This window comes from Camelus dromedarius, chromosome 31 (genome assembly GCF_036321535.1).
Source record: "Camelus dromedarius isolate mCamDro1 chromosome 31, mCamDro1.pat, whole genome shotgun sequence".
Taxonomy (NCBI): Eukaryota; Metazoa; Chordata; class Mammalia; order Artiodactyla; family Camelidae; genus Camelus; species Camelus dromedarius.
In genome coordinates, this window is record NC_087466.1 from 9316189 (window position 1) to 9331203 (window position 15015).

A 15015-nucleotide genomic window follows, 5' to 3' on the forward strand; every position below is an offset into this window, starting at 1 on the left:
CAGACTTTTCAAAAGATAACACATGTACAGAAAAGTGTTTGATATGTAAACATAAGTTTCAATGACTTATCACAAACACCTGTTTAGGTACTAAGCAGATCATAAAAGAAAAGAAGTCCAGCGCTCCAGAAATCCCATGTACTCCTTCCCAGTTGCAACCCTCATCCTCCTCTGACATGCCATCATTCTGGCTTCTAACTGCACGTTGAGTTTTGCTTGCCTTCCAACATTTTATAGGTGAAATCAAACAGTGAGTACCCCTTGGTGTCTAGTTTCTATCACTTAATACTATGCTTGGCAGATTCACCCTATGGTGGTGTACATCTGGAATCCAGTCTTTTTCATTGCTGTATAGTACTCCACTGGATGATTTTATACACACTGAACCTATCCTATCGTTGGTGAACATTTAGGTTGTTTGAAGCTATTTTAAAATGTGCTGTTATAAGCAACAAAAATTGCTGCTGTGAACAGTCTTGTATATGTCTTTTGGTGGAAATAAGTATTCATTTCTTTTGGATGTACACCTAATAGTGGAAATGCTGGTTAGAGGGAAGGGTTCATATTTAGTTTTGGTAGATAATGTCGCACAAGTTTTCAAAGTGTTTGTACCAATTTACACTCCTAACAGCAGCATATTCAACTTCCAGTTGCTCCACATTCTCACCAGCACTTGGAATTGTTGATCTTTGTCATTCTAGTGTAGTAGCATCTCCTTGCAGTTTTAATAGGCATGCCCCTAATTTCTAATTAGGTTGAGCACCTTTTAATGAGTTTATTGCCTCTCTGAACATCCTCTTTTGTGAAGTATCTGTCCCAGTTTCTTAAGCATTGGATTGGCTTGTCTGTCTGTTATTCACCGATTTTGTGGAAGTTTTAAAAATTTATTTATATGTTCTGAATAAGACCCCATAGTTATGTTGAAAATATCTGTTCCCATTCTATGCCTTGACTTGTCACTTTCTTAATGGAGGCTTTTTAGTGAAGAGAAGTTCTTTTGACTGAAATGTATGAAATATGTCAGTGTTTTCTTTCCCTTATGAATAGAGCTTTTCCCCTTGTTTAAGTGTTTTCCTACTCCAAGGTTATAAAGATTGCCTCTGCTACAATAAGCTTTGCTGTTTTGCCTTTCACATTTAGATCTACAACCCAGTTGGGATTTATTTGTGTGTATGGTGTGAGGTAGGGGGATTGGAAAACTCATTTTAAAAATGGCAATTCTCCTTCCAGTGATCTGTAGACTCAATATCATTCCAGTCCAGTCACAACAAGTCTTTTGTCATTGTTGTATGAGGGGCCTGATAAACTGATTCTAAAATGTATATGCAGATTCAAAAGGCCAAGAATATCAAAGATAATCTTGCAGAGAAAACAATGAAAGAAAGTGTTTTACTGCTATCAAGACTATTATAAAGCTATAGTAATTCAGACCATGTGATATTGCCATGTAGATAACCAAAGAGACCAGCGGAACCAAATGGGGAGCCCTGAACCAGCCTACATCCACAGAGGGACATATGCTTTGTGACAAAGGTGAACCCACAGAGCAGTGGGGGGAAGACAGTTCTTCCAATACATTGTCAGTGGGTCATCTGGACATTCATATGGGAAAGCACAACATTGTTTCCAAAGCTCCCACTTTTCACCACTACACAACACCCTGGTACTCTGTTCTATGCTTGTATAGTGGTGACAGTAATGATTATAACGTCTTCATTATATATGTATATATCTTGCCACTTTCAAGCATTCCAATCTATTATAGTCCCCCAAACCCTAAGAAGCAGGCAGGGAAGACATTACTAGTCCTTCCATGGGTGATGAAGCAGAGACTCCAAGGGGTGAGTGACCAACCCAAGGACACTTGCTGTTGAGCGCTTGAGCCTCACCTGTTTGATTCCAAGCCTGGGGCTCTTTCCACTTGGTGAGGGGCCCAATTCCTGTTCTTAAGGGGGATTAGGGAGGGGCAAGGAGAAGTGGAGATGCGACGGGGGCAACTGGAGGTCAATATCAGCCTTCTCACCTCCCCCACCATCCTTCAATGCGTTCCTTAGCCAGATGTCAGTCCCCAGGCCTCTGCCCAGAGGAGGTTTGTCCCCAAGATAGAGCAAAGGGGTGCATGCATTCTGGTGGGAAGAGGAAGGCAGGGGAAAGACACAGAGGGTCTGCCATTTGGAATAGTGCTGGTGACTGCAGAGGGGCAGAGGGGTGCGGAAGAGCTGGGGTTCTAATTCAAGCTTTGCCATGTGCTTGCTGTGTGCCTTTGAACAAATGACTTCACCTTTCCCGGCTTCGGTTTCCTCATATTTAAATGCACCAATTCCAATACTTATCATCTAAGACGTTTGTGAAGAATTAACAGGTATTGTGACTGTCACTTAGTACGGACTCAACCATGGTTGGCAATCAATATTAGTATTGTTCAGATCTAACTTAAAAATTGTTCTAATAAAAGCAACAGCTGCCACTGATTGAGCACTTGCTTGTCTTTATCTCATGTAAAACTGGGGGTCCAGCTGTAGCAAAAGATTTATGAGTTGCATGTGTCAAGCCCTTTCCATCTCCTAACACAGACTGGCAGGATACAGAATGGGTGTTTCTCTTTGTGCCAACCACTTCTACATGTAAGTATAGAAAAAAGACTGGAAGGAAATACATTGAGATGCTAGTAATCATTATCTCTGGGTGATAGAAATGGGGTTGATTTGCTTTTCTTCACTTTTTTTTTTTAGTATTTTCTGAACTACCTATGTTAGACAAGAATTAATGTTATAATTGGGAGAATAATCACTCAGATAAAAGAAATGCAGATGTGAATTCTCGCTGCTAGTCTCAACAGGAATAGGAATAGTCTGCTAATGGCCAGTTTAGAGCCTCTCCTTGTGTCTCCCAAGCTTAACTGCTACTTTTCTAAGCTGTGCTAAACCTGGTGAGTCTCTTAACCTCTCTGGACCCCAGCACTCTCATCTGGAATGCAGAGATGGAACTAGCAGCCTTCTGGGGTTGTTTCAGTGACTTAATGAGATGTGTTTGAAACGGCGTGGCCAGTTGTCTGGCTCTGAGGAGGCTCTCACTCACTGGTGGCTCGTTCATGAGAGTTTCACAGAGTTTCACGCCTTTCCTAGGGTTTTGCTGGAGGTCCTTTGAAGGCGGGCGTTATGTGTCCTCCCCACTTTACAGGTGAGGATACAGAGGTTCAGAGGGAGTGCTGCGACTTGCCCAAGGTCACAGAGCTCGGAAGGAATCTTCTGAAACAGGCTTAGAGAGGGTAAATGATCAGCTGCAGGTCACACAGCTTAAACTTACTGCCTGTGCAGTTTGTAAAATAAAAACTTAACCCCACCCCCCAAAAGAAAACCCTGTGTGCCTTTATTGGCTGTTCACCATTTGCAAGGCACGGTGCTAAGCCTCTGGAACAAAACCGACAGCAGCAGCAACAAATACTCTGCCATTTATTCAATGCCAGGCAGCCTGGCAACCCCCCCCCCCCAACCAATAATCGTCTCAGTTAATTCTCCGAACAACCGTACGACGTGGGTCCCCGAGCCCATTTTACAGTCGAGGAAACTGAGGCTCGGAGGCTGGGCCCCTTGCCGGAGCTCGGCAGCAGGCCTGGCACCGGGTCTGCCCAGCTCCGCGGGAGGCTGCGGGAGGGCCGGGTGGCATGCAAGGAGTTAAGCGGTAGGCAGTGCTGTGGCTCCGCGCGAGGAGCGCGCCGGGGCTGGCGGCGGCGGCGGCGGCGGCGCGGGGAGCTCGGGCTGGAGACGTGAAGTCCGGGAGAGCCGGCGAGGCAGCGGGGGAGGCGGCGAGAGACGGAGAGGAGAGGGCGGCCGGAGCCCCGCGCCCAGCCGCAGCCCGCGCCCGGCGCGCAGGGCGGTGGGCCCGGGCATCCCCGGGCGGGGGCCCGCGCGGGGGCCTCGCCGCGACACGGGGCGCCCGCAGTGCCGCCCGCCAGCCCGCCCGGGCGTTCGGCTTCGCAGGAGCCCGGCTTGCACTTCCTCTCGCCTCCGCCCGCCTCCCCGGCTCACCGGCTGGCGTCGCCACCGCCTCCTCGTCCCCGGCCACCGCTGTCGCCGCTGCTGCAATCCAGGACGCACACTCTTCCACTTTCCCGCTGGAGGCGCGGAGGATGCCTCTTGCGCCAGACCCGAAGAAATAGCCCCGGGGCCCGGCTGCAGGAGCCTTGGGGGAGAGAAAGAAGCCCGACTCCGCTTTCCTGGATGCCACTGCAGCAGCTGGCAGCTGGGAAGGCGCCCACAGAGCGGGCGCGCCAAGCGGGACGCGGGAGTCGCAGAGAGAGAGACCCCGGGCGCCTGCTGAGCTCCGCTGGCAGAGCTTGCGAGTGGCTGAGACCCCCAGGTAAGGACTGAGGGGCCTGGACCTGCTAAGAGGGCGCCATAAGGGAGCGGGCTGCAGAGCTACTGCGAAACGATTCCTGCCCCCCATCTGGGCTTCCAGGGCCAGCCGCTCCCCGGAGGCTGGGGGTTCAGTGCCCAGAGCCTGGTGAGTAGGCAACCGAGTGGTGACAGCCCAGCTCCGGGTAATGACAAACTTTCTCTCCTCCGGCAGAGGGTGGGACATTCCGGCTCATCCTGGGGTCCTTCCTCCGGGCATCCCATGGGGTCCCCAAAGGCAGGCATGACAAGGGCTTCTCAGGCTGAGCTGGGCCAGGGGGGAGGGCAGTGGGCCCCTTTAATCTGATTCATGAATCGCCCCCTTCCTGGCCAGTTCAGAGCTCTGAGGGAGAAAGAGCTGGATGTATTTTCAAGTTGGCTTTACAAGGTGCTTGTGGGGGTGATACTTGGGTGAATGAGATTCCTTGTCATCTGGAGCCAGCAGTCAGGGCTGCCCGGGTGATGGGCTCTGTGCAGCGTGCTTTGCAGTCTTGCTTATGTCCATTCTGGTGTGCGTGTTTTGTGTGTGTGTGTGTGTGTGTGTATGTGTGTGTGTGTGTGTGTGTAAGGAAAGAGAGAAAGCATTGGGGCAGGGGACCCGTTCAGGCAGATCGCCTCCATCCTAGTCTTTTCAGCGACCCCAGTGTCATCGCAGGAGCCGACTCACCTCCTTGGCAGAGACACTAGGAGAGACCTGGATCATGTCCCGTTCCTTGCAGCTCCTTAGATGAGCAAAAGATTTGGGGGAAGTTTCCTGGGCTGCCCAATGAGACCATTCAGATTGGAGCCTGGGGAGGTACAGACTTTTGCAGGAAAGGGTTGAAATGGGCAGTTGGATAGGGGCTCCTGGCACTCTCATCCCCAGCTCTGAGGATACAGGTGGTCCCCCACTCTCCTCCCCAGCTCTGAGGATACGGGTGGTCCCCCACACTCCAGGCTCCCTGAGGCTCTGCAGAGGCCAGCACGAAGCTCATGAGTTTGGCCAGATTCTTTTTCCACCTAATGAAAAACATGCTTCAAAGAGGCTACCTGGTCTCCAGGGATCATTTTGGAGCCATGTCTGTGGTCACAGCCCCCTAGATGGAATCATGCTTCCTTGCTAGGATTCCAGCCTAACGCTGGGGGCATCTCGATGGACTAGCTGGTCAGTGAAGCAGGCAGCGGAGTTGCTTCTGGCCATGGCCCATAGGTTGGACTATTCCCCTGGCCCTGTGACCGCTTGCTTGGGCTAGGCATCTGCTTCTAGGGAATAGCATTGCTGTGTGGTTTCTGGACAGTACTTGGGGCATGAGGTGGGAGTCTGAGGTCCTCCTGCTCTTCCTTAGGATTCTGACCTGGGGCCAGGCTTGGAGCTGTTTCCCGAGGCTGCTGGGACTTGGGGATTCCCCCAGGGTGTTGGAGGCCAGTGCTCGATGTCCTGGGGAAACCCCATCTTTGGGCCAGGAGGTTGAACCAGAAGCCTGCCCTCAATTTGCTGTGTGACTTTGAGCAAATCACTAGACCTCTCTGGGCCCCAGTTGCTGCTTCTGTAAAATGAAGAGATTTCATGTATCCTCAGAGGTCCCAGTTCAGACACTCATGGCCCTGAATAATTGTCACGGATGAAAATTTGAAAATCCCAGAAGATGACAGAATTTAGTGTTTAAGAGATCTAGGACTCAGATCCATCTGAGGTTGGCCAGTCACTTCACCCTCCAAATCTTGGTCCCTCCACTGTAGAGTGAAGGGTTCATAGTTCCTATTTCAGAAGGGGGTGGAGAGGACTGCCTGAGATGGTGCATGGGAAGGGCTTAGTGTATCTAGTGAAGACTGGAGCCACACCAATGCACCAGCAAGGCTGTCTGTTTTGGGGTCTTGTGCATGAGCATGTGGGTGCTGTTATCCGCAGGGAGGGTGGCCCTGTCCCATCTGAGCACCAGGTGATCCTTGACTGGGGAGCAGGGCTCTCCAATCACCTGACACCTGCAGTCCCCGCCCCCTTGCTGCTTCCTCATAAAAGCCCGGCTGGACAAGCAGCTCCTAGTGGGGAGCCCCAGGCGGTCTGGGAGGACTGGATGCATCCAGCTGCTGCGTCGCCATGACAACAGGAGGTGGAGGTAAGCTGTCTCCACGGCTTCAACTTCGCAGCTGTGTAGGGCCCCGGGGCAGAGAAGTTCAGCCTGTCTGGCTGGGTGTCAGGCACTCAGCCTGCCATCTGATCAGGCGAGGCTGCTGTTCCCTGCAGGAACAGCCATGCTGGGAAAAGTGCCTTGAGTGTGTGTGCGGGGTTGGGTGGGGGAGCAGGAGTGGCTGAGATTGTGGAGGAAGGCCTCAGATTGATCAGTCTTATTTCTTTCTGAGTGGTTCTGAAGCTTGGGGTATCTATGCCCCTCCCAAAACTAGGGTTCCCCTGGGTCTGTGCTAAAACCTCTGTGGGAAAGGCAGACCTCATCTCGGCCAACACAGAGTGAGTTAACGGGCAGGCAGTTGGGACTGGGGCAGGAGTGATTCCAATATGTGAGCTTGACTTGTAGGATTCAGAAATTCAGCAGTTTGCTTTCATGGTGGAGTTGGATGTATGTGTCTGGGAGGACACACACGTGTGTGAACATGTACATACGTGTGCATTCTCATGAAGGTATGTGCATGTGTGCTCAGGAGAGTGTGACTTACATAAAAACCTTAAGTGTGTGTGCGCGCCTGTGAGACGAGTGTCAGTATGAGTGTGTAGGCATGGGATTGCGATGGATTTACGCTTGTGTGATTGTGTGTGTGCCTGTGTGAGTCAGGATGTACTTGTGAGCGGTAAGCAGTTGTACGTATGTAAGTTGGATGTATGTCTGCAACGAGGCAGGTGCTCAGCTGCACAGATGCACACGTGTGCTGTGAGGGTCTGTGTGCTGTGCAGCCTCCGTGAGTGTCTCCGTGTACACGTGTGAGTTTCTGAGCCTGTGTAAATGTTAGAGGGTACATTTGATTGTGTCTCTGTGTATGTGTGTGCTTCCTATGTGGGTGTGAGCCGTGTGTCTTGCAGTACGAACTTGTGGATCTCCGCGTGTACACATGTGTGCCTGTGTGCAGTATGGCATGCTGGGTTGTATCTCTGTGTGTCCGTTTCCTAGCACTGGTACCTGGGTGTGTTGGTTGCCATGTGAATGTGTCTCGGTGTGCATGTGAGTGTCTCTGAATGTGTGTTTCTGGATGTTGCAGCATGAATTTTGTGCGTGTCTCCTGTGAATGCGTGAGTTTCTGAACATGTGCATCTGGAATGTTGTGTTGCATCTTCTCACATGTCCCTGGGTGTATGATGTGTGTTCCTGTGAATTTGCCTGTCTGTGGGGCAGCGTAACTTTTGTGCGTGTCTCGTGTATGTGTGTGTTTCTGAGTGTGTGCAACTCCACGGGTGTGCCTGAGTGTCCATAGGGCTGTAAAGGTGTGTGTGTGTGGCTGTCAACACAGCTGAGAGGGTCCGAAAAAGAAAACATCTCTGAACCTTTAAAACTCCCCTTCTGTCTGCTCTGCGCATCTGAACTGTGCTCGGGCTGTGTACCTTCTGAGTGTTGATTCAGGCATCGGTGGCGCCAGCTCGAGCAGGGCACTGGGATGGTGTTATGTTCATCTTCCTGAGTGCCTTTGCTCTGAAGTCCGTGTCTTCCTCTACCCTGGCTCCCTTGGCCCCCACAACAGCCCAGATCCCCCTCACCAGAAGCCTGCACTTAGGACAGTTGCTGAACAGACTCACAGATGTTAAGAGCGCAGGTATAATTTTAGGCAGAAGGTCTGAACACAGGCAGCCTAGGATGCACGGAACATTCCGACAGCAGTATTTCTAATTAGGAGCAACTTGTTTTCCTTAAATAAACAAATCAAGTGAGGGAAGAAATTGCCCGAGATTAATGGCTCCCCGGAGCAGGTCCAGATGTTGGGAAGATGGGGATGGGGTCCCCATGGACTGCAAATGTTACTGCTCAGGGTCTTCCAGATTTTGACCAGGAGCCAATGAGGCAGGAGCTGCAGAAACCGGTGAGGAGAGCAGGGCAGTGCGGGACCCCTTTCCGAGATTTGCCTGGTGTTTGGTTATTGGAGTAAATACATCACTGGCCCCCTTTCTTCCTCCTCCCCGTATCTGTGCTCTTAGACATGGGACTTTGCTGCTCGTCCCACTCAAGGGACAGGCAGGCTCCTAAGCCTTCACTTTGGGTTTGGCCATGTGTCTACCTCTGGCCATTAGGGTGCAGTGGAAGTGACAGTGTGTCTGTTCCAAGTTTAGGCCCCCTGGGGCCTTGCGTGTTTCTGCCGTGGCTGGGAGAAGAGCTCCCCGAAGGTAGCTGCTACCCACTCAGCCTGGCCCCAGAACACACACATGTCAAGCCACCCTGAGCCCAAACTTCAGTGAAGAGCCTAGCTCAGCCAAGCTCCAGCTGGCCACAACAGGTTAGCTAAGTAAATGCTTCTTATTACTTGTCACTGTGGTTCTGTGCTTGTTTGTTACGCACCATTACTGTGATTGTAGCTAACCGATGCAGTTACTAGTCGTCTGTATTTCCTCCTCCTGTTTGACCCTTGGTACTCATTCAGAGCTGCATAATGGACACCTGTACAACTCACCATGGATAGCCCATTCCTCCCTAGATTTCTGCTCATCCTGACATTAGCAGTAGTAATAATAATAATAATAATAATAATAATAATAATAATAATAATAATAATAATAACAACAACAACAAATAATGCTTATGGAGTGTTTTTCAGATACCACACACCATGCCAGAGGCTCTCTCTCTCTCTCTCTCTCTCTCTCTCTCTCTATATATATATATATATATATATATATATAAAATCTGTTACTAGCAATAATCCTCTGAGGTAGTTTCTGCCATGAACTTCTGTTACAATCTGAGAAGCTCAGAGAGGTAGATTGACTTCCACAGGTCACACAGCCCAGAAGAGGCATCCCTGGGATTTATACCCAGATCATCGGATATCAGAGACCGTGTTTTTAACCATGATGTCATCCTGCCTCCCCAGTGCCAGCAGGCATGTTTGCCATAATGACCTCATAGCACGCAGTCAACACTTTCCCCTTAGCTCACCTGGAGGTTAGGTGGGCAGGAATGAATCATGTTGCAGACATGGGAAGTGTCTCTCTCAGTGGAGGGAGATTTGCTCATTCCTTCGTTCTCTCACTCATGCATTCACTCATTGAGCGTCAGGATTTGCTGATGCTCAGGATTTGCTCAGAATCTTCTAAGAGTCGTACTCTGCTGGGCACTGAAGATACAGAGACAGCAGACTCCATTTTTGTCCTCACAGAGCTTACAGTTTGGGGAGGAAACAGGAGAACCTGGGTTCTGGAGGCAGATTAGACTGGGGTCCAGCCCAGCTTTGACCCCCTCCCTGGGAACAGCTCCATCCTCAACCCTTACCCACGGGGCTGTTGTGAGAATCCAACAAGATCATGTTAACAGAGCCCTCTGCACAATGTGAATGTACTTAATGCCACTAAACTGTATACTTAAAAATGGTTAATGTAGAAAACTTTATGTTATGTATATTTTACCAGAATAAAAATTAAGTTAAAAGTCTAAAGAGATGCAGTAAAGTGGCAGAGCTGGATTTGAACCTGGATCTGACCCTAGAGACCATGTTCCCTTCCCTACACTGCACAGTCCCATGCCCAGAGCACCGTGCACACCCAAAGGTGGATAGGCAGGCAGATTTTGAAACGTGCTGGGAGAGTGTGGGCTGGGGCTTTGGGCACAGCCAAAGGAAGACCCCAGGGGTTGAGGAACCCATGGCATGTCAATACCATGCACTGCCTTCGTCAAGCTTCACCCATTGGCCTGTTCAACAAAATTGTATTGAGTACCTACCATGTGTCAGACTCTGTTGACAATGAAGAGAAAAACAAGACAATGGCCTGCATATAATTACAGTTCAAAATAACTGCCAGGAAGAAAGGTCTCTGACACTGTGGGGGCATATATTAGGGCTTTGAAAGGAAAGCTTCCTTGAGACAGAGAAAAATGAGCTGGGCTCTGAAGGATGAATAGGACTCATCAGGTGGAAAAGGGAGCCAGCATGTGCAAAGGCCCTGAGGTGAGGAGACTGTCATGAACCAAAGACATGGACACACTTCCAGACTGGGGAAGAGCTGGTACATGGTCAAAATGGGCAATTCTCAGGGCTTGCCAGCCCTGTAAATGGTTTGCTTTTTATTCTTCCGGCAGTGGGAAGCCTTGTAAAGATTATAAGGACAGGGAGTGAAATGATTCTATTCAACCTTAGCTACAGCAGCAAGAAGAAACCACACCCCCACTTGAGGTGGGAGCCCATTGAAATCCCAACAAAGAGGGAGCTGGGCGGACAGCAGCGATTTCAGGATTTTAGCCTCATTATGCAAAACACACAGCTTTCCAGGGGAGAGGTGAGCTTTGGAAAAAAGAGTCAACAAATTAGGTTTTTAATCTGCTGTAAGTTGCTGAAATGCTCCTGTCTTCCTTCCATTGTCACCTGATGGCCTGTGGGCTATTTTAACTCTTTTATTAGAGAATTTTTTTAAATTAAAGTAGTTTTTCCCTTTTGAAAAACAGATCCCAGCTGTGTTTTGATAAGATAGAATTAAAAAATGGCACAGGGGAAATGCCACAGAAAGCTTTGATTTTTCTCCTTATGGCGTCTGAACTGATTTAAATAATAATTATACATTTCTTTTCGATGCAGCCTCTCCTCAGCCCTCCCTGGCCTCCCCCAACACACCACAGTGTACCAGCAGCTCTGAACATACGCTGTTTCTAAAATCCCCAACTCTTGGTTCCTAGAGGCAGAGGGACAGCCCTGTAAGAGGCCAAGATTTCTGACTTCACAGCTTTAGGTTTAGGGCAAACCTTGTTCAAATCCAAGTGTTACCAGTTCACAGCTGTATGGCCTTGGGGACTTTATTTAGCTTCCCTTATCTTCCAACTACTCATATGTCAAATAGAAATACTGAGAGTATTTCTATTTGTCAGATTCTTCTGGTTGTAAGTGACAGAAAGTCCAACTTCAACATTGTTACACTCTTTTATTCTCAAGCATAGAAGAGACTTGTATTGGCTCATGTAACTAGCAGCTAGCTTCAGGCTTGGCTGGATCCAGGAGTTTAACAGTGTCACAGAGCATTCTCCCCTGCCCCCTTCCTCCGCCCTCTCAGTCTCTTGACTCTTCTTTTCCCCTGTGGTGGGCTTCCTTCTCAGGCTGGCTCTGGCTAGCTTCACTTGTACACAAATGCCTGTCAATAACTCCATCCTTTCGGTGTGTCAGCTGGAAGCTCTGTTCCTTCAAGTCTTGAAACCTACAGCCTCCTGGAATCAGCCAGCAGTCTGTTCGGCCAGACTGGGGTCCTGTGACCAACCCTGGAACCTCTTTCGGGGTAAAGCAGCCTTCGTGGTTTCCTGAGCCACAAAGATCAATAGTGGGAGAGGGGGGTGTCCCCAAAGGAAAATCAGTACCCCCAGGGTACTTAGCACCGACCCCACCATGCAGTGTACTCAGTGTTACTATTACTGCTACCACTATGATGATGATTATTGTCATGGTGATGCTGTAGGCCAGGCAGGGGCTCTGTAACTGTTCAGGGCAATCGGAGACACCCATGACCAGAAGACTCAGCCTGGACATCCCACTGGCCCCTGTGAGCCTTGGACCCGTCACTTGCCCTCCCGTTTTCATTGCCAAACCTGCGCTCTCTAACAAGCCTCACCTCATGGGTCATTTCACTGGCTAACAGCTGTGATGGCTCAAAGGATGCGCGGACAGGTTGCAAACCCAGATGCTTCCAGGGGCAGGTGGGTCCCCTAGGAGGGAGACAGAGCACAGGGAAAGCAGTGAACCAGAGACAAGTGCTGTATCCATTCCCACCCCAGCCTGCTGTTGCCTCTTGAGAACAGAGCCCATGGTGACCACACCTCTCAACTGTTTTTTTCCAAGAGGACTCCAAGGTGTTATGCAAAGTCTACCTGATTGTAAATGTTGCCCACCAATTCAGGCGATTTTAAAGCATAGGACAGACCAGACAAGCATGTCCAGGGCTCAGCTGGACATCTGCTGTAAAGCCGGGTCTCCCTCACATGGGGAACACGGAGACTGCTCTGTCCAAACCATAGAGAGCTCGTGTTGGGGATGCCCTCGAAAGACACACCAGCACATTGTTCTAGAAACCGGTCCTGTGCTGCATGCCTTCAGCATCCCCTCAGATGGCCACGGGAGGACCTTTTTATTCTGAGCTGCACCATTTGTAACAGGCCCCATGGATGGGATTCAGTGAGAAAGGTGGCTTAGAAACAGTTCATTTTGCTGCCCGAGATTATTAATGTTCTCTCTGATTTCTTCTTCACTCTATTGATTTCCTGGGATAAAACTTCCTCTGCAGAGGCTGTGAAGGTAATTCAGCTGCCATCCCTCTGCATGAGGGAGGGTTGGATCCTGGCTTTCTCATCCCACTTCGTGCTGTGTGACAGAGGGCAAGTCATGCGACCTCTCTGAGCCTCAGTTTTCTCATCAGCAACCTGGGGGTCCTCATAGCTCCTGCCTCCTAAGGAAGTGTCAGGCACAGAGTAGGTACCCACCAAACTTCCCTCTTTCTGTAAAACTCCAGCCCAGCAGCCTAGGGAGAGGGAGATAGATGACCAATGTTCCTGATAGGTGGAAACATAAAGAAAAATAAGGAAGATATGACTGTAGTGGTCAGGATGGTCATGACCTTGGGAGGGGTGGTTAAAAAGAAGTGTAGAAGGGGCTTTGGGATGCTGGTCAGGTTGTTTCCTGCCCTGGAAGGTGGTTCACTGTGCACTAATTCATCAAATTAAATGTCTTTGTTTTGTATTTTCTTTTGTCTGAGGGTCATGGGTCCCGTGGAAAGAGCCCCTAATCCCCCCGCCAGATAATTACCTCTGAGGAGACCCCTCCTGGACCATACTGCTTTGGTTTATGCACAGAGAGCACATCTGCCATCCTGTTTAAGCAAGTTTTTCTCTACTTTCTGGGCAAAAAAAAAAAAAAAAAAAAAAAATCACATGTGATGTGGTGCATGCCTCTCTCTGTCCTGTAAGCACCTCAAGGGTCCAAATATACATGTGCATAAACAACCCAGCCGCTTTTGTCCTGGCACAGAGGCCATCTGGCCAGAGGACACAATTAGCCCCTTTTCCCACCAAACGTGATAAGGCTGGAGGATTGATTGCCCCAGAAGAAAATAAAAAAGAAACTACGAAAGAAAGAGAAAAATAAAACCCCGAGAAGCATTTTCAAGTTTCTAGCTTCGCAGGCTACCAAAAGACAGGGAGATCAGCTGTCCTGGATGAAGGGTCAGATAACAGGGCCGAGGCAGGGACAAGAATGAGGACATGGGGCTCCGAGGTGGGGCAGCTGAGTGCCAGGCCCAGGGTGGGCTGGCCTCTGGTCCAGGAGAATTAGGTTGGTGGACTCGCTGGCCCAGATCTGCTTCCCCTAACCTGACCTCCATATCTGTGCAGACAGGAGGGTGGGCCTGGACCCTGCTCGGGGACCTGGGTCCCTGCTGGAGGGACTCCGAGATGTTTATTGGTCCTTGGAGCTCAAGGCATGATGGACCAGGGCTGGGGTCTTCCCAAAGGCTGGCTAACCATTTTGAATGATTAATTCCTTGCCGATGAACTTCATCCATCCATTTAGGAAACACTTGTAAATCTCCTATTTACCATTCATTCAGCAAATAAGAATTGAGCTTACCTTGGACTAGACTCTACTAAGCACACAATTAGAGTGACCAGCTGGTTCCGGTTTGCCCGGGTTGTTCCCAGCTTAAGCAGTAAATGTCTAGGTACCCTGAGAACCCCTCAGTCCCAGGCAAACCTGGGTGGTTGGTCCATTGTCGGCAAGATGCTTCTGAAGCCCAACCTCACACGGTTCACAGCCCCGTGGAGGAGGCAGGAAATTATAAACCAGCAGATCAGTGCTCTGATGGAGGACACATGGATGCTGCGAAAGCCCAGAGGAGGTCCTTTACCCACAGGAGGGTGTCCATGAAGGCTCCCTGGAGGAGGTGGCATCTGAACCGAGTCCCTCAAGAGAAGTAGGGCCGGGCAAGAGTGAAGGGTGGGTGAGGGAGGGAGACAGTGTTCCTGACAGAGGAGAGAGGGGTGAGGGCCTGGTGCAATGGGGGAAGTGAATCAGGTGCATGGTGGCTGGAGGCTTGGGAGAATCGGGCTGGGGAGAGCACTGGGGGACCTGGAGGAGTCAGGTCATGCGTTAGGGTGGGTACCCACCGGGCATTTGGGAAACCTGGTATAGGGGGTTAGAGAAGAGAAATGGAAGCACCAAATTTCTGTGCAAAGATTGGCCTGGCTGCTGTACGGAGCATGGAGGAGGAATGGCCAGACAGAGAACACTGGGCAGGGCTGCTCGCCAATCCTCCCAGACGCTCAGGCCAAAAGCCGCGGAGTCCTCTTTGACTCCAGTCTTCATCTCCTGCTACACGTAAGACTTTCAGTAAATCCAGCCCCATCTCACCATCTCCGTCCCCATTCCTGGCATCCCACCTCCCCTTCTCTGCTTTTTCTCCATGGCTCTCATCACCTTCTCATCTACCATGTGATTGACAGATTCGTTTTGTTTACTGCCTGCT

At 50.0% G+C, this 15015-nt stretch overlaps 1 protein-coding gene across 2 annotated transcripts in view; it reads left to right on the forward strand.

The window, feature by feature from the left end:
• The first annotated feature begins 3912 nt into the window (after positions 1 to 3912).
• WSCD2 (WSC domain containing 2) overlaps positions 3913 to 15015 on the forward strand; it is an 84343-nt gene continuing 73240 nt past the window's right edge. The window contains exon 1 of one of the 2 annotated variants that reach the window (XM_031442932.2): positions 3913 to 4359. The gene's annotated coding sequence lies outside the window, so the exon portion shown is untranslated. The remainder of the gene's footprint in view (positions 4360 to 15015) is intronic. The other variant, XM_031442931.2, reaches the window with a different exon arrangement.